A 23365-nucleotide genomic window follows, 5' to 3' on the forward strand; every position below is an offset into this window, starting at 1 on the left:
CTCATAAGGCAACCAGAACTCATGTACAGGAACATGGAAAAGATAATCACAGAACTAAGTGCTCTCTGTTACACTAAGTAGGTTTATTCACAGGCTTTAAAAGGTCAGGCTACTCACATTTGGCCAGACAAAAAATGGCATATCAGAAGTACAATCATTTGTGTGTCAAGGACGGCAGATGAGTGACGTGGTATGCAGGCTCCTGAACCCCCCGACGCGTTGCGTTGTTCAACTTCCTCAGCCCCGCTGAACAGAAAAAAAATAAAACCGTAAATTTTCAAAAATGTCGGTCTTTTTTTAGTTGTTGCGCAAAAAATAACAATCGCAAAGGTGATCAAATACCACCAGAAGAAATCTCTATTTGTGGGAACAAAATGATAAAAATTTCATTTGGGTACAGTGTAGCAAAACTGCGCAATTGTCATTCAAATTGCGACAGTGCTGAAAGCTGAAAATTGGCTTGGGCGGGAAGGTGCGTAAGTGCCTAGTATGGAAGTGGTTAAATATATTTCTGGGGTAAAAAATTTGAGAAGGACTGCCTTAGACTACATTTACACTGGTGACTAAGGCCAGTGAAAATTGTAGGGTCAGTTCCTGCTGCGACTCTCAGCGGTTTTAGCGGCTAAGTACGCTGGCCCCGTTCACTATAATGATAGGACGCTAGTGGCCGCAGCTGTCCATAGCTATCTGCACAGCCAATGATTACCTGCGGTGGTAGCTGCTGGATGCACTTTGCACACGTGCACGATCATTATAAGCAAGGAGCTGGTCGTCATAGTTCAGTGGCCCTGTTTTGAGATGGGTGTGTGCTCCTATAAGGAGAAAGGTGTATTGTCATTAAGAGAGGTGCCCTACTCGAGATACTGCACTCCATGTTGGAGAGATTCCTTGCCCACAGGACTGGAAACATTGGGACCGCTGAGCGAGTCTGGGAGACTGAGAAAGCTGAGGCAATTAGGCGAGTCCAGGGGTCTGAAGGAGTCTGTGAGCACCATCATCTGAGCTACGCAACCCCCATATGATATTAAATATATATGTTCTTGTATGATATAAAATATGTTGTGAAAATGTGTTCTGTCTGTGGTCTGCATTACCCAGTAAGGCACTATAAACGTATGAGGTTTGAAAAATTGCAAATGCAGTGACCAATGTTACATTGTTCATGTATTTTTGTACAACTACAGGTATAATCTTCAGCCAGTAGATGGCAGTGTTTATAAGTTTTTAACTGCATCTATGACTATATACAAAGTCCCGGGCCTGTCTCGGCCCAATGGTGACCTTCAGAGTCAGGGACAGCCGTCATTCTTCTGTGTATAGTGGGCTACGAGGCATAGTGGGTGTAATGAAAAGTGGATTGATGGGCGCCAGACACTTCTTGAATGCAAAGAGATTTATTGTCTCTTAAACAGAACTGGGGGAGAGAGGGTTGGGGCCAGGACACCCTTAAGTAGATGCAATGGTAATTGGCAGGCTCTGAGACTTCTACAGGTAGACAGCCATGCAGGGAAAGGTATCCAGCCAGACACCACATCTGCATGAGTAACAGTTTCTAACAAAGGTTGCAATGAACTCTTTCACTTCTTTTACAATCTGGTTATCTGGCCGGTGGAACCGTTACTTCTGGTTGGACTACAAGACCACAGTCCCAACCCTGCACTACTTCTGGATAGGCCCTCAGATAGCCTAGCAGCAAGATGTGCCTAGGATACCTGTGCCTAGGGTGCCTTAGGTTTCTGGCCTAGCAGCCCAGGGCAATACAACACAAGTCCACCCAGATAGCCATCCAGGTGGCACAGAACACGGATCACCTGACTCCACCCAAATAAATAGGTTCTCCCAGCAGGCCATTGGCTGAGACACCCCATTCATTCCTAATCTGTTTTTGCAATGCCCTTTTCTTATCTAATGTCACCAGATACCCAGCCATCTAGTCACAGAAGAGAGAAGTGAAGCAATTCCAGAATTTGGGTAAAATCAATTGACCTCCTAACAATTGGCCAAGGCAACTATCACTTCGCAAACAAATTTAATAGCAACCCTGCCTAAACATCAGGGTGCTATAACTATACTCTATGTCTTCTTCCTGAATAATGTTCCTGTTTCCTGTCTGCAGTTAAGCTGCAAAGCCCAAGTGGACTGTGCACCGACTGTTCTGTAGGGCTATATACAGAATTTCTAACATTAGACCTGTAAAAGAAATTGTCTGTACATAAAAAAATCACTTTATTGTTAGTATTGAGCATCTCAGTTTTAAATGAGTGCACCATTTGACGCTACCTCAATTCCAAAATCTACTGTACTTTACTAAACGCTTGCCACTTAGTGCTGTCCACATCTGATAATGCACTGGTTTTCACATTCAGCAGGACTTGTGAATTCATCAGAACAAATGTTTAAGTTAGGACTTGTAGGATATACTAGCTGATGCAGAAAGTTGGTAGTGTTATGTTTGTGTCTTAGCAAATTATTCCAAAAGCAGACAATCCCTTTAACATATCTCTCTGCATATGTTATCATAATAATATTAAGAGGAATCTGAAAATAAAATAAGGGAAAATAACTTGAAAGATTTAGTAAATAATCTAAGTTGCTGTATGTTTGGATAGATCAATAAAACAACACATTCTGTTTTATAATTGGCTTTATAATTAAAGTGTTACTAAACCCAGTAATATGAAAATAGTTCGCCCCCCCCCCCCCCCCCCCCCCACACTCACAGGGCCCACAACAATTTTTTCCACTATATACCTTTTTGGCTGACTTGTATACCATAGTCACGTGATAAACTGCAGGATCTGCCTGAGTGCTGAAAGTTCAGGTAGGAGGAGATTTCTACTACAGCCTGTGTCCTCATGCTGTTATGGGAGGCAGATCTTCCATGACTCAAGATGTGACATCCCACCCACTGTGCTCTTTTTAGATTACTGGGCATGGAGGAGCAGGGAGGGACCGGGCTGTCAAGTAAAATCTGTATACACGCCCCAAATGTGTGATGTCAATATCATGAAAAGCTCAGCTCAAAAAATGTTCTCTCCAGCAATAGAGACCAAACTGAGCATGTGCAGCTTTACTATTCTAAAAGTGTATTATCTGACCTTGCAAAGAGGGACCCTGCAGGAGGGGGAGGATCTGTCCATACAGGATCAAAGAGCCTTTTTACACAATGCAGAGGATTAACCCCTTAAGTTCCACACTGAGTATAACAAGCATGCTATTCTGCATATACAGACTGATTTTACTGTTGTGGGTTTAGTGAGGCCTCGTACACACGACCGAACATGTCCGCTGAAACTGGTCCGCGGACCAGTTTCCGCGGACATGTTCAGTCGTGTGTAGGGCCGACCGGACAATTTTCCGGCCTAGCGGACAGGTTTCCAGCAGACAAAAGTTTCTTAGCATGCTAAGAAACATGTCCGCTGGAAAGCTGTCTGTCGGACATGTCCGCTGGTCAGTACGACTCATCGGACATGTCCGCTGGCCCGAAATCCCACGCATGCGTCGAAGTGATTCGACGCATGCGTGGAAGCATTGAACTTCCGGGTTCGCGCACGTCGCCGTGTCATCGTCGCCGCCACGTCACCGCGTATTCTGTCCGCGGGGAATTTGGTCTGATGGTGTGTACACACATCAGACCAAATGATCCCAGCAGACATGTCCGATAAAAACGTTTTCATCTGACATATCTGGTCGTCTGTACAAGGCCTTACACTTTAATTATCTTGTAAAGTTAGCCAATGATGCTACTTGAGGTAGCTGATGCTTCTAGGTATGAGACACCTTAAAAGCCTTTTAAGGAGGGTTTGCATGTAATTGTTAAAAAAAAGTCTAAATTCTGGAGAACTTCCTTAAACTTATTTCTTTAATGTTGTTGCAAGGTATTGATTGGTTATATAAAGATAAGCCAATCAATGTTGATGATTCTTATACACTGCTTTTACTGTTCCCTATACTGTATTTGTCACTATTGGATTCTAACTCATTACAAGATGAGTCCAAAAACCTACTGCAATAAGTAAAATCTAAAGCTGCTAAGACTGCAGATTCCTAATTTATTTATTTCTAATGCCAGGACAATATTTAACTGTGACATTTTGTGGGCTCCGACCAAGTCATATATTAAGGCATATTCGCATTTTTTCATGGTTTAAAGGAAATTATTAAACCAAGCTTATTACTATTTTGGCATAATTAGTTCCTATTATCTTTTGTTATTAGTAACTCTTATCTATTCTAATTCCAGTTTGCATTCTTTCACTATGTATAGATTTTAGCTATACAATGATTTGCACAAATATTCACTCTCTATTGGACCTTTCCACTTTTTTTGTTGTTGTATTATTACCAAGAGTTGGATTTAATTCGAATTTTACCATCTGATTTATATACTTTACATTTTGATGGTGCAGATTATTTTTAAACACTTGCCGACCAGCTCACGGAAATACTGCGGCAGGTTGGCTTTCCTGCGCGAACCAACGTATCTGTACGTCGGTCCATGCAAGAAGGGTAGCACGCGTGCTGGCGCATGCCCGCCGGGTACCAAGAGAGTGTCCCGCAGCCTTGATGTCCGCCGGCGACTCGTGATCGTGATAAGGGGAGGCAGAACGGGGAACTGCCTATATAAACAAGGCAATTCCCCGTTCTGCCAGTGATTCCCAGTGATCAGAAACAGTGATCTCTGTCATGTTCCAGTAAGCCCACCCCCCCTCCCGGTCTAACATGCCTTTTCTCCCAGGCTGTGACTGTTGACTGACCTAAACTATGGCTTTGAATTTTCATAAATCACCTGGTTTTTATTATATATACAGTATACTATATATATATATATATATATATATATATACACATACACACACACAGTATCTCACAAAAGTGAGTACACCCCCCACATTTTTGTTAATATTTTATATCTTTTCATGTGACAACACTGAAGAAACTACACTTTGCTACAATGTAAAGTAGTGAGTGTACAGCTTGTATAAAAGTGTAAATATGCTGTCCCCTCAACATAACTCAATACACAGCCATTAATGTCTAAACCGCTGGCAACAATGGTGAGTACATCCCTAAGTGAAAATTTCCAAATTGGGCCCAATTAGCCATTTTTCCTCCCGGTGTCATGTGACTCGTTAGTGTTATAAGGTCTCAGGTGTGAATGGGGGGCCACTCTCACTCTCTCATACTGGCCACTGGAATTTCAACATGGCACCTCATGACAAAGAACCCTCTCAGGATCTGAAAAAAAAATAATTGTTGCTCTACATAAAGATGGTCTAGGCCAGTGATGGCGAACCTTTTTGAGCCCGAGTGCCCAAACTCCAACACAAAACCTAATTTTTTTTTGAAGTGCCAACACTGCAATTAAACATGAATACCAAGGTTTTCGTTTAGAAAAATCAACTCGTACACTTGTCCAAACTAATTAACAGCTTTTGTTTTAAAAGAAAAACACAATAACAGAGCTTTCTATTAAACATTTTTTTTTTATTGAAAAAGATTCTCAACAACTGTACTTGTGCATGTATTTTTGGATAAGGATACATTTGCAGATCGCTGGTAAAGATGCCTTTGCTGATCGCTGGTAAGGATGCCTTTGCTAGGCATTTTCAAAGATGGCTTTGCTGGGCATTTCCAAAGATGGCTTTGCTGGGCATTTTCAAAGATGACTTTGCTGGGCATTTTCAAAGATGACTTTGCTGGCCATTTTCAAAGATGACTTTGCTGGGCATTTTCAAAGATGACTTTGCTGGGCATTTTCAAAGATGACTTTGCTGGGCATTTCCAAAGATGGCTTTGCTGGGCATTTCCAAAGATGGCTTTGCTGGGCATTTCCAAAGATGGCTTTGCTGGGCATTTCCAAAGATGGCTTTGCTGGGCATTTCCAAAGATGGCTTTGCTGGGCATTTCCAAAGATGGCTTTGCTGGGCATTTCCAATGATGGCTTTGCTGGGCATTTCCAAAGATGGCTTTGCTGGGCATTTCCAAAGATGGCTTTGCTGGGCATTATTAAAGATGCCTTGGTAAGGCATCTTTAAAGATGCCATTGCTGGGCATTTTTAAAGATGCCTTGTCTGGGCATTGGTAAAGATTGGTAAAGATGCCTTGGCTGGGCATTAGATGCCTTGGCTGGGCATTGGTAAAGATGCATTTGCTTACACAAGGGATAGAGATCTACAATGCTGTGATGGGTACAGGCACAGTATACTTTGCATAGCTAAAAGACATTATTGAACATAAGCAGAGGATGAGTCTAATGATCTATTGCTGGGCATTATTAAAGATGCCTTGGCTGGGCATTGGTAAAGATGCCTTAGCTGGGCATTGGTAAAGATGCCTTGCCTGGGCATTATTAAAGATGCCATGACTGGGCATTTTTAAAGATGCCTTGGCTGGGCATTGGTAAAGATGCCTTGCCTGGGCATTATTAAAGATGCCATTGCTGGGCATTTTTAAAGATGCCTTGGCTGGGCATTGGTAAAGATGCCTTGCCTGGGCATTATTAAAGATGCCATTGCTGGGCATTTTTAAAGATGCCTTGGCTGGGCATTGGTAAAGATGCCTTGCCTGGGCATTATTAAAGATGCCATTGCTGGGCATTTTTAAAGATGCCTTGGCTGGGCATTGGTAAAGATGCCTTGCCTGGGCATTATTAAAGATGCCATTGCTGGGCATTTTTAAAGATGCCTTGGCTGGGCATTGGTAAAGATGCCTTGTCTGGGCATTGGTAAAGATGCCTTGGCTGGGCATTGGTAAAGATGCAATGACACATTTTTGTTTTTTTCATTTTAGCCCTTTGGATTCTTCTTTGCAATTCTTGTAGATTAGAATCTACAGCAGCTTCCAGACCCAGCAGAGCAGTGGGCATTTTTAAAGATACCTTGGCTGGGCATTTTTAAAGATGCCTTGGCTGGGCATTGGTAAAGATGCCTTAGCTGGGCATTGGTAAAGATGCCTTGCCTGGGCATTATTAAAGATGCCATGACTGGGCATTTTTAAAGATGCCTTGGCTGGGCATTGGTAAAGATGCCTTGCCTGGGCATTATTAAAGATGCCATTGCTGGGCATTTTTAAAGATGCCTTGGCTGGGCATTGGTAAAGATGCCTTGCCTGGGCATTATTAAAGATGCCATTGCTGGGCATTTTTAAAGATGCCTTGGCTGGGCATTGGTAAAGATGCCTTGCCTGGGCATTATTAAAGATGCCATTGCTGGGCATTTTTAAAGATGCCTTGGCTGGGCATTGGTAAAGATGCCTTGCCTGGGCATTATTAAAGATGCCATTGCTGGGCATTTTTAAAGATGCCTTGGCTGGGCATTGGTAAAGATGCCTTGTCTGGGCATTGGTAAAGATGCCTTGGCTGGGCATTGGTAAAGATGCAATGACACATTTTTGTTTTTTTCATTTTAGCCCTTTGGATTCTTCTTTGCAATTCTTGTAGATTAGAATCTACAGCAGCTTCCAGACCCAGCAGAGCAGTGGGCATTTTTAAAGATACCTTGGCTGGGCATTTTTAAAGATGCCTTGGCTGGGCATTGGTAAAGATGCCTTGCCTGGGCATTATTAAAGATGCCATTGCTGGGCATTTTTAAAGATGCCTTGGCTGGGCATTGGTAAAGATGCCTTGCCTGGGCATTATTAAAGATGCCATTGCTGGGCATTTTTAAAGATGCCTTGGCTGGGCATTGGTAAAGATGCCTTGCCTGGGCATTATTAAAGATGCCATTGCTGGGCATTTTTAAAGATGCCTTGGCTGGGCATTGGTAAAGATGCCTTGCCTGGGCATTATTAAAGATGCCATTGCTGGGCATTTTTAAAGATGCCTTGGCTGGGCATTGGTAAAGATGCCTTGCCTGGGCATTATTAAAGATGCCATTGCTGGGCATTTTTAAAGATGCCTTGGCTGGGCATTGGTAAAGATGCCTTGCCTGGGCATTATTAAAGATGCCATTGCTGGGCATTTTTAAAGATGCCTTGGCTGGGCGTTGATAAAGATTTGGGATGCTTTTGCACAATTAATGTGATTTTTGCTGTTGTATGCATGCTGATAACTTGTCAAACCTTGGCTCATACTCCGTTAGTTTGAGAGCAACACATACAGCACTCAAATCATCTGTTAGTCTATTTCTGGCATCACATTTGATATAATTCAATGCTGAAAACAGCTGCTCACAAGCATAGGATGACCCAAACAAAGTAAGGAAAGCAATCCCAAGTGTTTTCATTGCCTTAAAATTATTTGGCAGAGAATTCCACACTTTAAGTATTTCATTTTCTGAACTAGCAACTGTGCTGTCTTTGGTCATCCCTTCACACTCCATCTTTTCAAGAGTGGCACGCAGGTCAGAGAATTTATTTTTCCAGATAGAGCTTTCTTGAAATTCCAGTAGCTCCATTTCCAAATTTTCTAAATCTAACCAGTGTAAGCAGGAAAGATCAAGTTCTTCAAATTTGGCTTTATCTGGAGAAGTAAGAAAACTCAGGGTTGTTTCCATCTTACGGAACTGTACAAATCTGTTGCCAAAATTCTCCTTTGCAACTACTATAATGCTAGAAAATTCTTTGTAGATTTCTTGATGGTTTGGATTGTCTGTAAATGTTGTAGAATTTTCCAAATGCATTTTTAGATTGGGAAAATATTTCAGCTGCCCACTTTCAAGGTCTCTTTCAAAAACCTGCAGTTTTCTCTCAAATGTTCTGATATCACAAAACATTCTTTCTGCCGTTTTCCCTAAACCTTGCAGTTTTTTGTTCAGGACATTAAAGTGTATTGTAAAATCAGTAAAAAACATGAGATTGGTGAGCCAGGTCATATCAGTGAGCTGTGGATATTCCTGCCCCTTGTCATTCATAAACAGCCTAATTTCATCCAAACAGGCTACAAATCTCTCCAAGACCCGTCCTCTGCTTAGCCATCGTACATTATTGTACATAAGTAAAGTATTATACTGTGCCTGTACCTCATCAAGAAGTGCTTGAAACTGTCGAAAATTAAGAGCACGAGCCATGATGTAATTCACCATTTTTGTGACATCCTTGAGGATATCGTCTAATATTTTGCTGCTTTCCTTGGCACAAAGAGCTTCTTGATGTATAATACAATGAAATTGAATGACTGGGTGCTTTGCTTCTTTGACAAAAAACTGTATGAAACCAGATGTTACCCCCACCATGGAAGGTGCCCCGTCACTAGTAACTGAAACCACTTTTTCTGGCCTTATGTCTTGTGAGACAAAAGCCTCCATCACAGCATTGTAGATATCTATCCCTTGTGTTCTTCCAGGCAAAGACAACAGTTTCATGAGCTCCTCTCTCATGGTGTCACCAACAGCATAACGCAAAATTACTGCTAGCCTTGCATGATTATTTATGTCTGTGCTTTCATCCAAGCACATGGAGTAACAGGCTGCCTTTTGTAAGTCAGTGGTGAGCTGCTGACTAACATCACTTGCCATACGCAGGACTCTATCTTTAACAGTATTTCTGCTAAGTGGCATTTCAGAGATTCGTTGCTTAATTTTGTCCTTGTTTGGAAATTCATGAAAAAGGGAATTACTCACAGCCAACATGGCCGTTTTGATAAAATCGCCATCAGAGAGGGGCTTTCCATGTTTTGCTATGCACAGTGAAATTTCAAAGCTGGCATTTGCCAGATAATTTGTTTTAGAAAGATAGTTGCAAAAACTACGATACTGGCAGTGATATCTCTTCAATTTCCCATCAAGAAACTCTTTTCTTTCAGCTACACCAAGTTCGGCAACACTTTTGTGGTTGGTATCAAAATGACGTTTGACACTAGATGTGCGAGATACCACACTTTCACTACACAGAACACATAACGCTTTCCCATTGCGTTCAATCACTCCAAATGACTGTGTCCAGGTCTCTTGGAATGATCTTCCACTATCTGTTTTTAATTTTGCTTTTTTTGATGTACTCATTTTTGGTTGTTCATGTCTACAAAAAACACAAAATGTATAAAATAAGGATGGATGAAGCACCCAATACAAATCTATCCCTACCTACCTATACCAAAAATATTATTGCAACATTTCACAAAAAAGGTAGAACAACTCACGGTTTTGTAGACAGATATACATCGTCCAATATCCTGTGAAACAAGAAGTCGCGCTGTGCCGCTGCTGACACCGCTATGCTGGGTCTGGAAGCTGCTGTAGATTCTGAATTGCAAAGAAGAATCCCAAAGAGAGGGCTGTAATGAAAAAAAAAATATGTTTTCATTGTTGTCCATAGGGACACAGGAAACTACCATAGCCCGGGGGCCAGATGTGACCCTTAGCAACTTACGTTTCTGTAATGTAGACAGATATAAGCTCAAATCGTCCAATGTCCTGTGAAACAACAAGGCGTGCTGTGCCGCTGCTGACACCGCTCTGCTGGGTCTGAAAGCTGCTGTACATTCTACAAGATTTGCAAAGTAGAATCCCGGAGAGAGGGCTGTAATGAAAAAAAAAATATGTTTTCATTGTTGTCCATAGGGACACAGGAAACTACCGTAGCCCGGGGGCCAGATGTGACCCTTAGCAACTTACTTTTTTTAATGTAGACAGATATAAGCTCAAATCGTCCAATGTCCTGTGAAACAAGAAGTCGCGCTGTGCCGCTGCTGACACCGCTCTGCTGGGTCTGGAAGCTGCTGTAGATTCTACAAGAATTGCAAAGAAGAATCCAAAGGGCTAAAATGAAAAAAAAAAAAAAGTGTGTCATTGTTGTCCATAGGCCAGGACACAGGCCCAATAACAGCAATGATGGGGGTTATATGTTTGCAAATGACACCTATGCCCAATAACAGCAAACATATTACCTCCCTCATTGCTGTTTTTGGGCCTAGGTGTCATTTGCAAACATATTACCCCCCTCATTGCTGTTATTGGGCCTAGGTGTCATTTGCAAACATATTACCCCCCTCATTTGCAATGAGGGGGGTAATATGTTTGCAAAGGACACCTAGACCCAATAACAGCAATGAGGGGGGTAATATGTTTGCAAATGACACCTAGGCCCAATAACAGCAAACATATTACCCCCCTCATTGCTGTTATTGGGCCTGGGTGTCATTTGCAAACATATTACCCCCCTCATTGCTTTTATTGGGCCTAGGTGTCATTTGCAAACATATTACCCCCCTCATTGCTTTTATTGGGCCTAGGTGTCCTTTGCAAACATATTACTCCCCTCATTGCTGTTATTGGGCCTGGGTGTCATTTGCAAACATATTACCCCCCTCATTGCTTTTATTGGGCCTAGGTGTCCTTTGCAAACATATTACCCCCCTCATTGCTGTTATTGGGCCTGGGTGTCATTTGCAAACATATTACCCCCCTCATTGCTTTTATTGGGCCTAGGTGTCCTTTGCAAACATATTACCCCCCTCATTGCAAATGACACCTATGCCCAATAACAGCAATGAGGGAGGTAATATGTTTGCAAATGACACCTATGCCCAATAACAGCAAACATATTACCTCCCTCATTGCTGTTTTTGGGCCTAGGTGTCATTTGCAAACATATTACCTCCCTCATTGCTGTTTTTGGGCCTAGGTGTCATTTGCAAACATATTACCTCCCTCATTGCTGTTATTGGGCATAGGTGTCATTTGCAATGAGGGGGGTAATATGTTTGCAAAGGACAACTAGACCCAATAACAGCAATGAGGGGGGTAATATGTTTGCAGAACAAAGTTTCCCAAGTCAGTCAGCAACTGTCAGAACACCCACCAGCGAGATTAGCTAAAGTAATTGTTCAGCAAAATTTTACATTTTAGATTGGGTGATGTTAGCAGGGCAACCCATAAAACGACCCAGGTATCCCATGTCTAAATAGTATTCGAGTAATAAGTATTCTTACCTTTGTCTGCAGCTGAATCAAACTGCGCAATGAAGAAGATGGCTTCACGAGTCTTGCAGCTCTTTCCCGCCGTGCGTCTTCTCCTCATGCTCCCAGTCACGCCCAGCAGCACGTCAGGCAGTGGATGATCTGAGAGCTCTCATTGGGTAGCAAGCTAACACGTGACCTCCGGGCGCTCATTCTAAGTTACGCCCACTCGGACACGTCACCGCTAGCACAGGGTAGTGTGGGAAATGTAGTTTCTAGTTGCGGTTGACGATTTAATTTTTTTTTCTTTGACATTTCTGCATTGTCACCGCGTGCCCACCAAAACAGCTTGCCGTGCCGGGAGCGGCACGCGTGCCACGCGTTCGCCATCACTGGTCTAGGCTATAAGATTGCCAAGACCCTGAAACTGAGCTGCAGCATGGTGGCCAAGACCATACAATGGGACAGGTTCCACTCAGAACAGGCCTCGCCATGGTCGACCAAATAGGTTGAATGCATGTGCTCAGCATCATATCCAGATGTTGTCTTTGGGGAATATGAGTATATATATATATACACACACACACAGCTAGGTCCATATATATTTGGATACAGGCACAATTTTCATACTTTTGGCTCTGTATGCTACCAGAATAAAATTAAAACGAAACAATCCAAATGAATTTGAAGTGCAGATTTTCAGCTTTAATTCAAGGGGTTGAACATAAATATCAAGTAAAAAATTTAGGAACTGCAGCCATTTGTATACACAGGCTGAAATGTAATTGGACAAATGAATATAATCATGAATAAAATGTTAATTTTCAATATTTTGTTGAGAATCCTTTACTGGCAAAGACTGCCTGAAGTCTGGAACCCATGGGCATTACCAAAGACTGGGTTTCCTCCTTTCTGATGCTTTGCCAGGCTCTAACTGCAGCTGTCTAGACCATTGCAGAATATTCTACTTCTTTTCCTTCAAAAGCTCCTGGGTTGCTTTTGCAGTGTGTTTTGGATCATTGTCCATCTGTACTGTGAAGCGCCTTCCAATCAACTTTGCTGCATTTGGCTGAATCTGAGCTGACGGTATATCTCTAAACACTGCAGAATCCTTCCGGCTGCTTTTGTCTTCTGTCACATCATCAATAAACAACAATGACCCAATGCCACTGGAAGCCATGCATGCCCATGCCAACACACTGCCCCCACCATGTTTTACAGATGACGTTGTGTGCTTTGGATCATGAGCTGTTTTAAGCTTTCTCCACACTTTTTACTTCCCGTCATTCTGGTATAGATTAATTTTAGTTTCATTCGTCCAAAGAATGCTTTTCCAGAACTGGTCTGTTTTTTTTTTAGATTTTTTTTAGCAAAGTTTAATCTGGCTCTTCTATTCTTCAGGCTTATGAATGGTTTGCGCCTTGTGGTGAACCCTCTGTATTTGCTCTTGTGAAGTCTTCTCTTGAATGTAGACTTCGACAATTATACGTCCAACTCCTGGAGAGTGTCCTTCACTTGTCTGGATGTTTTGAATGGGTTTTTCTTTACCAAAGTGCGGATCCTGCAATCGTCCACTGCTGTTGTCTTCCATAGACATCCAGGCCTTTTTATGTTGTTGAGCTCACCAGAGCATTCTTCTTTCCTCAGAATGTACAAAACTGTTGGTTTGGCCACTCCTAATGTTGCTGCTATCTGTCTGATGAATTTGTTTAGTTTTTGAAGCCTTACAATTGCCTGTTTCACATGCGTGGACAGACACTATTATATAGGTTCACAGCAATAGATTCCAAAAGCAAATACCACACTGATGGCCCGTACACACGATCTGAATATCGTACAAAAAATGTCGTCCGAGGAAGAATCGTACGATAATCAGATCGTTAGTACAGAGCTTTTGAGAGCCGATCATGACAGTTCATCCGATATTATTTTATCGGACATGCACGAAAAACTTTCTTGCACAATACCAGATCGTATGATTTTCGTTTAGTGAGTACAGTTGTTGTCCGAAAATATAATACAAACACATTACAACACATGACATCACTGCCGATTTTTTTTCTGTCGTACGAGAATTTTCGTGACTTTAATAACCTATTCAATCTCTACTTGTGACTACGATCATACGATCTGTCGTACGATATTCGGATCGTGTGTACAGGGCATTAGGATCAACTCCAGACCTTTTACCGGCTTAATTGATAAAGAAATAACGAAGGAGTAGCCCAAACCTGGCCATGAGACAGCTTTTAGCTGTAATTCCTAAAACCTTCCTCCGATTTGGATGAACATGCCCTCAAATAAAACCTGAGCGTGTGCACTTGTAGCCCATTATATAACTATAGCTTGAATATGTTTTGGTATATACCTGAAAAAAAATATTATACCTGTGTCTAAATATACAGTATATGAACCTAACTATATATATATATATATATATATATATATATACAGTTAAGTTTATATACTGTATATTTAGACACAGGTACAATAAATAATTTACACCAATCGCCACCTATAAATATATATATATATATATTTTTAAGATAAATCGAAATCTAATGACCGACATCTGTTCAGCGCTTATGCTGGAAAACATAAATTCTGGCATTGGTCAGTTTTTTTTTTCCGTTAAACCCGATGGTTGAACAAATAAAAAACTGTAAGTCTCTGTTCATAATAGTGCAAATTGAATGCAGATTTTACCTCATCCAATTCGCAGAGCAGGAGATTGTGACCTGACCAGCTCTCTGTGGAGCCAGTTCACATATCTTCGCATGCGCTCCGGTGCGATTTGCACAGGAGGCTTGTGTGTCTTTTGGTCCGTTTCAGGTCATCCAAAAATTCTGTGAACGGGAACGCACTGGAATCCTGCTGTGAGCCACTGCGTGCTTATTTGTGAACCCAGTCTAAAGTGTGTACCCAGCTTAAGTCTGATCTGCCAGAAACTGAGACGCATCTATCTCCACCTTTTAACTGCAGGAAAAAATGTAGGTGGGACCACATTACTTTTCTTTTGTTATCCTAATGATCATATAAACAAGCTGATCCCAGTGTCATTGTAGAAGAACAACCAAAAAATAATGAATTCTCTATAATCTATATAAATTCTGTTTTAATACAAATGTATCCATCCTTGTCTTGAGACAAAAGCCCAGTCCTTTATTCAAACCCACCAGTTCAGCATCATTTAAACCACTTGACAACCACCTAACTGGGAAAATACGTCATTACTTTGACATTTAATACCAGGGTTATGGCTGCAGCTAGATGTCATAACCCTGGTATCATTTTTCCCTTAGGGGCCGGTCTTTCTGATAAAAGTGGTCTGCTGGATCACTTTTAGAAGCAATGGGAGGGGTTGTTCCCTCGCCGCTTTCCAGTGGTTCTCAGTCTTTCCTGGACGATAGGTAGCTCCAGGAAATGATCTGGCGCTGGCAGCGGCTAGGCACAGAGATGAGCGAAGGAAAGATGGCCTCCGCTCATCTCTATGGCCAAGGAGGACCAGAGTGGCATCATGATGTCACTTCCAGTTCCTGTCCCATGTAAACAAGAGAAATGAGACAGATCGGGGTTGGGTTCTAGCTCTGGCTTGCAGCCATGAACGTGTGGACCAAGTGAAAAAAATTAGCTGCACACCAACATCCATCTTTAAAAAAGCACAATGTATGTGTGAAACATTGTCACCCCTTTGTTCATTGGAAAAGTCATGGTGGCAGTCTTCCACTAAACCTATTGAACGGATGTTGGTGTGCAGCTAAATTTCCTCCATGTATACCTGCCGTATAGACAAAGAACAGGGGGCAGGATACGCTGTTGCTCTTTAACAGCGTCATATGGCTTCGCCCCAGATTTAAAGTGCTTGTGCGCCTACGGGCCGCGCAGCGCAGTGATCATGGGCTCGCTGTGTGCCTGGGACATGGCACGACCCTGCTCTCGGTAAAGAGCCGATGACGTGGCTCTTTACCCATGTGGTCAGCTGTGTCCAGTCACAGCTGATCAAATGTAAACAAGGAAATTCCGGTTATCGGCTCTCTTAACCTCACACTAACAGTGTGAGGAAAGAAGAGCTGATCAGCAGCATTTCCTCACAGGGGAGAGGAGACCTGTACAGATATTCAGGGCACTGATCATCAGTGCCCTGACTATCAGTCCAGCCCCAACATTGCCCAGCAGTGATGCCAGTCAGTGCCCATCAGTGATACCAATATGTGCCCATCAATAATCCCAACTTGTTCCCAGTGATGCCAATCTGTGCCCATCAGTGTTGCAAGTCAGTGCTGCCTTTCAGTGCTTGCTCATCAGGACCGCCCATCAGAGCAGCCTATCATTGCCCATAAGTGCTGCCTATCAGTGCCCATCAGTGCCACCTATCGGTGCCCATCAGTGCCACCTATCAGTGCCGTCTATCAGTGCCCATCAGTGCTGCATATTAGTGCCTCCTCATCAGTCCCCATCAGTGTAGCCTCATCAGCGCACATCAGTGAAGGAGAAATGTACTTATTTCCAAACCTTTCTGACAAAAAATAAGAAAACCTTTTTATTTTCTAAATTTTCATTCTTTTTTTGTACTTTTTTAGCCCAAAAAAAAAACAGCGGTGATTAAATGACACCAAAAGAAAGTTATTTTTGTGGGAAGAAATTGATAAAAAATTAATTTGGGTACAGTTTTGTATGACCGCGCAATTGTCATTCAACAGCACTGAAAGATGAAAATTGCACTGGGCAGGAAGTAGGTGAAAGTGCCCAGCATTGAGGTGGTTAATTAATTAAAGTGTACATAGGCGTGCGTACAGGGTGTGCCAGGTGTGCCCAGGCACACCCTAATCATCATGTGCTGCACAGATTCCCTCTACTGCCCTCCCCTCCCACGCGCTGCCGACTTCCCCCCTCTGCTCTCCTGTCGACTGTTGCAGCGGAGATGTTTTAGGATGAGTGGGGGAAGAGGCCGGTAAATATGTAATTTACCAGCCCCTTCCCTTTCTGAATGAACATTGTGATTTATTGGTAATGTGTGCACACCCTAATGGAATAGGCTGTGCACACCTATGAAAGTGTATATTCTCCCAAAAAATTGCATATGAAAAAACACTGCGCAAAACCGTGCCATTTATTCTTTAGGGCCTCTGCTAAAAGTAATTTTCTAGCAAGAAATACAGATTTTTACTTGTAAATGTGTTGACTTGTTGATGTGTTGTGTGTGACCTGTTTTTTGGTAATAAAAGAAAGGGTATATGCAGCACTAGAAGAAAATAAAATTCAAAAGTGTCCATAAACACTGGCGCAAAAGTCCATATTTCTTATTGAAGTCACCCGAGGTGTATAATCAGACAGACTGAAGTGAATAATGATATCCTCCACCAAACATCAACACACCGGGCCTCCTACCCCAAAGTATGGGCCACTGGGTTATAGGTGTTCAAACAAGCATAATGTTTATCCGCAAGCTAGCCACGTCTTCACTGGGGAAACAACATGAAAATTGATCTTGTAAAAAGAGTCCACAGGTATCATGCCATTAAAATAAGAGAATACGACTCCTCGTGGTGCAGTATATCAATCCACTGTAGAGTTTATTCCAAAAGAATTCCAGAATACTCACATTTAAAATGTTAAAAATGAGCATGTCATATGGTAAGAACAAGCACATCTTTACAACCCACAAGATGGTCGCAGTCCGCGCATGTAGTGCCGTGACACCAGATCTCAGGCTCCATCCTACGCGCTTCATCCAATGAGGAACGTTGTCAGGGGTGTGGCTGTCAATCGTCACTTCCTCTATATTTAGGGAGTAGGCGGGCTCAAAACGTCTACTCTCTATTGAGTTCCAAGCCTCAGTTTCGACCGCCGGAAGTGGAAATGACGTCATAACCGGATGAAAACATCACAGCCAAGACAACCACATTAAATGCAATCGAATTCACATAAAAAAGATCCAAAATCAGGGATCTAAAAAAGAGTGGGATAATGCTGCCATCTTGTGGTGGAAAACAAATATAACAATAATACAATTAATTCATTACAATAAATCATGAAACTCAAAAAAGAATAGCACAAAAAATGTAAACAACCTGGAGATTCAGTTATTATTGATAAAAGCGGTAACATCCCATTCGATATTCAAACCATGAGGTCTTCAAGACCTTAAAGAGAAAATCCACCAGGTTTCCATCCTGGAAATCTCTCTCCTCGTGTGACTTCCTCTACAATGGGAATTGAACTTATCAATGGCCATCAATGAAGTACCCTTAAGGCTTATATTATAGCACAACACATAGGGCCAGATTCTTGTATAATCCGCGGCGGCGTAGCGTAAGCCATTTACACTACGCCGCTGCAAATTACTGGAGCAAGTGCCGTATTCTCCAAGCACTTGCTCCGTAATTTGCGGCGGCGTAGTTTAAACGGCCCGGCGTAAGGCCGCGTAATTCAAAGGGGGCGGCTTGTAGTTAAATTAAGCGCGCCCCTGCGCCGATCGAACTGCGCATGCACTGGGCTGAAAAATAGCCCAGTGCGCATGCTCCAGCTCACGACAGAAAACATCAATGACGCCAACGTGAGTGTCATTGACGTAAACTCGTATTCGCGGACGACTTAGGAAAACGACATAAACAACGGAAAAAGCCGACGCGGACCCGACGCCATACTTAACATGGCATACGACGGACCTTCGTAAACTTGCCCCTCATATAGCAGGGGCAAGTTTACGCTTACGTAAACGTTGTAAATTCACTGCGTCGTCCGCGCGTACGTTCGGGAATCTCGCGTAAATAGCTAATTTGCATAGACGACGGGGAAAACAACGAGGCGACACCTAGCGGCGGGAAAAAAAATTGCATTTAAGATCTGACAGCGTAAGAGCCTTACGCCTGTCAGATCTAAGGGATATCTATGCGTAACTGATTCTAAGAATCAGTCGCATAGATACGACGGCCCAGATTAGGACTTACGATGGCGCAAATGGCGTTGCGCCGTCGTAAGCCCTTTGAGAATCTGGGCCATAATGTTTAGACAGGCTATGATTAAAAAAGCCTTTACATATATTGGCCTAATGTTCTTTAAGCCTAACCTCTAATTTACGAACAGTGTGGCCTACAAAATGTAGCCCACAAGGGCATGTGATCAAATAGACCACATTCTTGGTCAAACGTGATTAAAAAGTTGATGTCATATGTTTTGCCTGTGATATTAGAACTAAAACAGAGATATTTCCTCAATTTTGTTTACATACCTCATATCTCCTGCATAAATAAAAACCTTTGAGTTCTCCAAAAAAAATATGTTTAGCCGAAGATCTAACTATATTAGGAGCTAGCTGAAGCCTAAGTGGAGGGGCACCCCTCTAGGTGACACTTGGAATTTCAGGAAGGGATCTAGTATTTTATCATTCCTTAACCACTTGCCGACCGCTGCGCGCCAATATACGTTGGCAGAATGGCAGCGGTGGGCAAATGGGAGTACCTGTCCGTCCCCTAAAATTTTCGGGCTAGTGGGCGCGTGCCCGCCGCATACTGCGTGACTGTGCCCGTGGGTCATGTGGACTCGATGTCTGCTGGTGTCCCGTGATCATGGCACGGAGAGGCAGAACGGGGAGATGCCTATGTAAACAAGGCATTTTCCTGTTCTGCCTAGCAACATGACAGGGATCTACTGCTCCTTGTCATCGGGAACAGTGATTTCTTTCATGTTGTTGTGAGACCATCGCCCCTACAGTTAGAATCACTTCCTAGGACACACTTAACCCCTTGATCACCCCCTAGTGTTTAAACCCCTTCCCCTGCCAGTGTCATTTACACAGTAATAAGTGCATTTTTATAGCACTGATGTATAAATAACAATGGTCCCAAAATAGTGTCAAAAGTGTCCGATGTGTCCGCCGCAATGCCGCAGTCACTAAACTGAGGATTTTTTTTTTTTATATATATATTTTTGGGGGGATATTTATTATAGCAAAAAGTAGAAAATATTGTTTTTTAAAAACCACAGAGGTGATCAAATACCACCAAAAGAAAGCTCTTTGTTTGGATGCAGGGTTGCACGATGTCAGTTAAAGCGACGCAGTGCTGTATCGCAAAAAGTGGTCTGGTCAGGAAGGGGGTAAATCCTTTCGGGGATGAAGTCAAAACAGGGCACTTAAACCCCCTTCCTGCCCAAGCCATTCTTCAGCTTTCAGCGCTGTCGCTATCACACTTTGAATGACAGTTGCGTGGTCATACAACACTGTACCCAAATGAATTTTTTTCCCCACAAATAGAGCTTTCTTTTGGTGGTATTTGATCACCTCTGCAGTTTTTATTTCTTGCTCAAAAGAAGAGTGACAAGTTTGAAAAAAACACAATATTTTTAACTTTTTGCTATAATAAATATCCAATTGTTTTTTTTTAAACACTCTGGCCCAGATTCAAGAAGCACTTGCGCCCGCGCAACCATAGGTTGCGCGGCGCAAGTGCTTACTTGCTCCGGTGTAACGAGTGCTCCTGATTCAGGAACCTCGTTACACCGAATGCAGCCTAGGATGTGACAAACATAAGCCTCCTTATGCCTTCACATCCCAGGCTGCATTCTTGCGTTGGCCGCTAGGGGGCGCGGCCTTTGTGATCGGCGTGTAGTATGCAAATTGCATACTACCACCGATTCACAAAAGTTGCGCAGGCCCTTCTCACGCAAGGTACGGAGTTTCCGTACGGCGCCTTTAGCATAAGGTTGCTCCTGCTATAGCAGGCGCAGCCAATGCTAAAGTATAGCTACGCCTCCCGCTCGCGACGTTCAAATTTAACGTCGTTTACGTAAGTGAACCGTGAATGGCGCTGGACGCCATTCACGTTCACTTACAAGCAAATGACGTCCTTGCGACGTCATTTGCCGCAATGCACGTCGGGAAAGTTTCCCGACGGAGCATGCGCTGTTCGCTCGGCGCGGGAGCGCGCCTAATTTAAATGATTCCCGCCCCCGGCGGGATCATTTACATTAGGCAGCCTTGCGCCCGGCTGCTGAGCATATTGCCCGCGCAATTTACGGAGCAACTGCTCCGTGAATCGCGGGCAAAGCGCAATATTTGCGTGGGCGCAGAGAAAAAAATTTGCTCTTTGCCCACGCAAATATTGCGCGATTCTACTTGAATCTGGGCCTCTCAGTTTAGACCGATATGTATGCTCTACACATTTTTGGCTCATTGCTCCCCACATTGCTTTTATTTTGTGATCACATTTTACCTATGTCTGTCGGTCTTTTTAAATAAAAAACTGCTTTTTGACGTACACTATTGGAGGCATTTTTTCTTTACACACCTCTTCGGACATGAGCTTTTTGGCTATCCAAGATCTTTCCGAGTTCCCTGGGCCTCTTTGATTGTTTGGTCGACTTGCTGATCTGGACACCCATGCTTTACTGACTTGTTGTCGCTGACATTCGGGTCCATCAGTTCCGGTAAGAGTATATATTCTTATCACTGATTGGATGACATATCAATCTGGATTTTCTATCTACCTGCTCTTATCATCAGTATTCATTTGAGAACAACCACTCGTCCGTGGCGGACTTTGTATACAAGGATTGATTTACTTCACTGGACTTGTTTTTTTTCCTCATCTACTTAGCAGGATTTTAGATTGACTTTTATTAGTAATATTATCACTTTTGTACATTATCATTGTATATTTCTCTCAGCGCTACATTTTCACACACCTGTCTACAAAATAGGGGATAGATTTATGGCATTTTTATTATTTATTCATTTTTTACTAGTAATGGCGGCGATCTGCGATTTTTATCGTGACTGCGATATTGCGTCGGACATATCGGACACTTTTGGGACCATTCATATTTATACAGCGATCAGTGCTATAAAAATGCACTGATTACTGTATACATGTGACTGGCAGGGAAGGGGTTAACACTAGGGAGTGATTCTAACTGTAGGGAGCGGGGCCTCACAAGGGGAGGAGACCGATTGGTGTTCCTCTGTACAAGGAACACACCATTGATCTCCTCTCACCTGACAGGACGTGGATCTGTGTGTTTACACACACAGATCCACGGTCCTGCTCTGTTAACCGGCAATCGCAGGTGCCCGGCGGACATCGCGGCCACCAGGCACGCGCCTCGGCTCCTGAGTGACGCGCCGCGCCCCCTAGAGGGCCGAGGACGTCATATGACGCCTGGCCAGGACGAGAGACGCACCACCCAGCTGTCATTTGACGGCTGGTGGGCGGCAATCGGTTTAGGATCTTTTTTATGGAGAAATGTTGGTTGGAATAGGTAGTGAAAAAGGAGAATCTAGAAGAGAAATCAAAGTTGTTATCCCTAACCCTTGGATTTAATAAGTCCTCTCTATTTCTCTATTTTTGGTAATGCCTATTTCTCTGGTGATGATGAGTGCGTATCACCCCTATTATGTTGCTAATCTGAATAGGGAACTGGTAGGATCCTCAGGTAAATGAAACCAAAACAGTGTAAACAGCACACATAATAACATCTTTAAATATAATCTGATCTTTTGGGTTTAGTGTCTCTTTAACTTGTGCAGAAGGCTCTACTTTTGCATGTGTTTCCAATATTCTGAGTGATGATAATTATTTACTGAATCTGGTTCCCTTGTATTTAATTTTAATAACTGAAACTTTGTAGCTTTATTGTGCATTGTATCCAGCCTGAGAAGAGGCGTGCTGTCCAAAAGTTGCTCTTTTAGGCTCTGTTCACATCTTGGCATATGGGGGCGACAATCGTGGTAAAAACATGTAAATAGAATCGCAGGACACTTGTCGCCTAAAAGAAGCTCATGTACTTCTTTTGGGTGACAGGCATTCCGCAATTCTTTTCACGCGTTTTTACAGCAATTGTCGCAGGAGAATTGTGTTACATTTGGGGTGCTATTGAAATTTGTTTTTAATCCAAAAACAAGTTTATTGATCACAAATTTGACACTTACAGTCCAAAGTACCGCAATCATAACCAATATGGGTGCTATTGAAATTGACGGGCAGCGCACGGGCATCCTGCAATTCCGCCCACAATCCGAAACGCAGAAATGTAAATGGAGCCTTAGGCTAGAGATGTGAATGGAGCCTTAGGCTAGGTTCACATCTACGCAATTTTAGTACGTTTGCTGAACCACAGAAACACACAATAATCTATTTTGTTTTATATCATCATTTCCTATGGGTCCTATTCACATCTATGCAGTTTCCTGCAATGTTTTTTCTTTTTCTTTTTACAAGACAGTGCATTTTTGGATCCATAGATTTCAATGGAAGCACATTAAAAACACATACATTTAACACAGCCAGCTCGCATTGTCAATTCAAACCCATCCTACAGTGATAGTTACTTCCGGGGGTGTAGTCAACAAGGAGATAAAATGCGCATATGGTGGTCCTGCCTCTGCCTCGTGAGATTTTGGTCGAGGGTCGTTGGACTCCTAGCTACCCTTATCCACTTACCTTTCCACAAGGACCCCAAACTTGCATTGCTCCATTGTCTGATCCCGGGCCTCTTCTCTCACCAGCAGAAACTAGCCACATATCGGTTTAT

At 42.8% G+C, this 23365-nt stretch overlaps 1 protein-coding gene across 1 annotated transcript in view; it reads left to right on the plus strand.

Moving 5' to 3' along the window:
• The window catches only part of P2RX5 (purinergic receptor P2X 5), a 115573-nt gene that overhangs the window by 34280 nt on the left and 57928 nt on the right, over nt 1-23365 (plus strand). The window lies entirely within an intron of this gene.

The sequence above is a fragment of the Rana temporaria genome, chromosome 2 (genome assembly GCF_905171775.1).
Source record: "Rana temporaria chromosome 2, aRanTem1.1, whole genome shotgun sequence".
Taxonomy (NCBI): domain Eukaryota; kingdom Metazoa; phylum Chordata; class Amphibia; order Anura; family Ranidae; genus Rana; species Rana temporaria.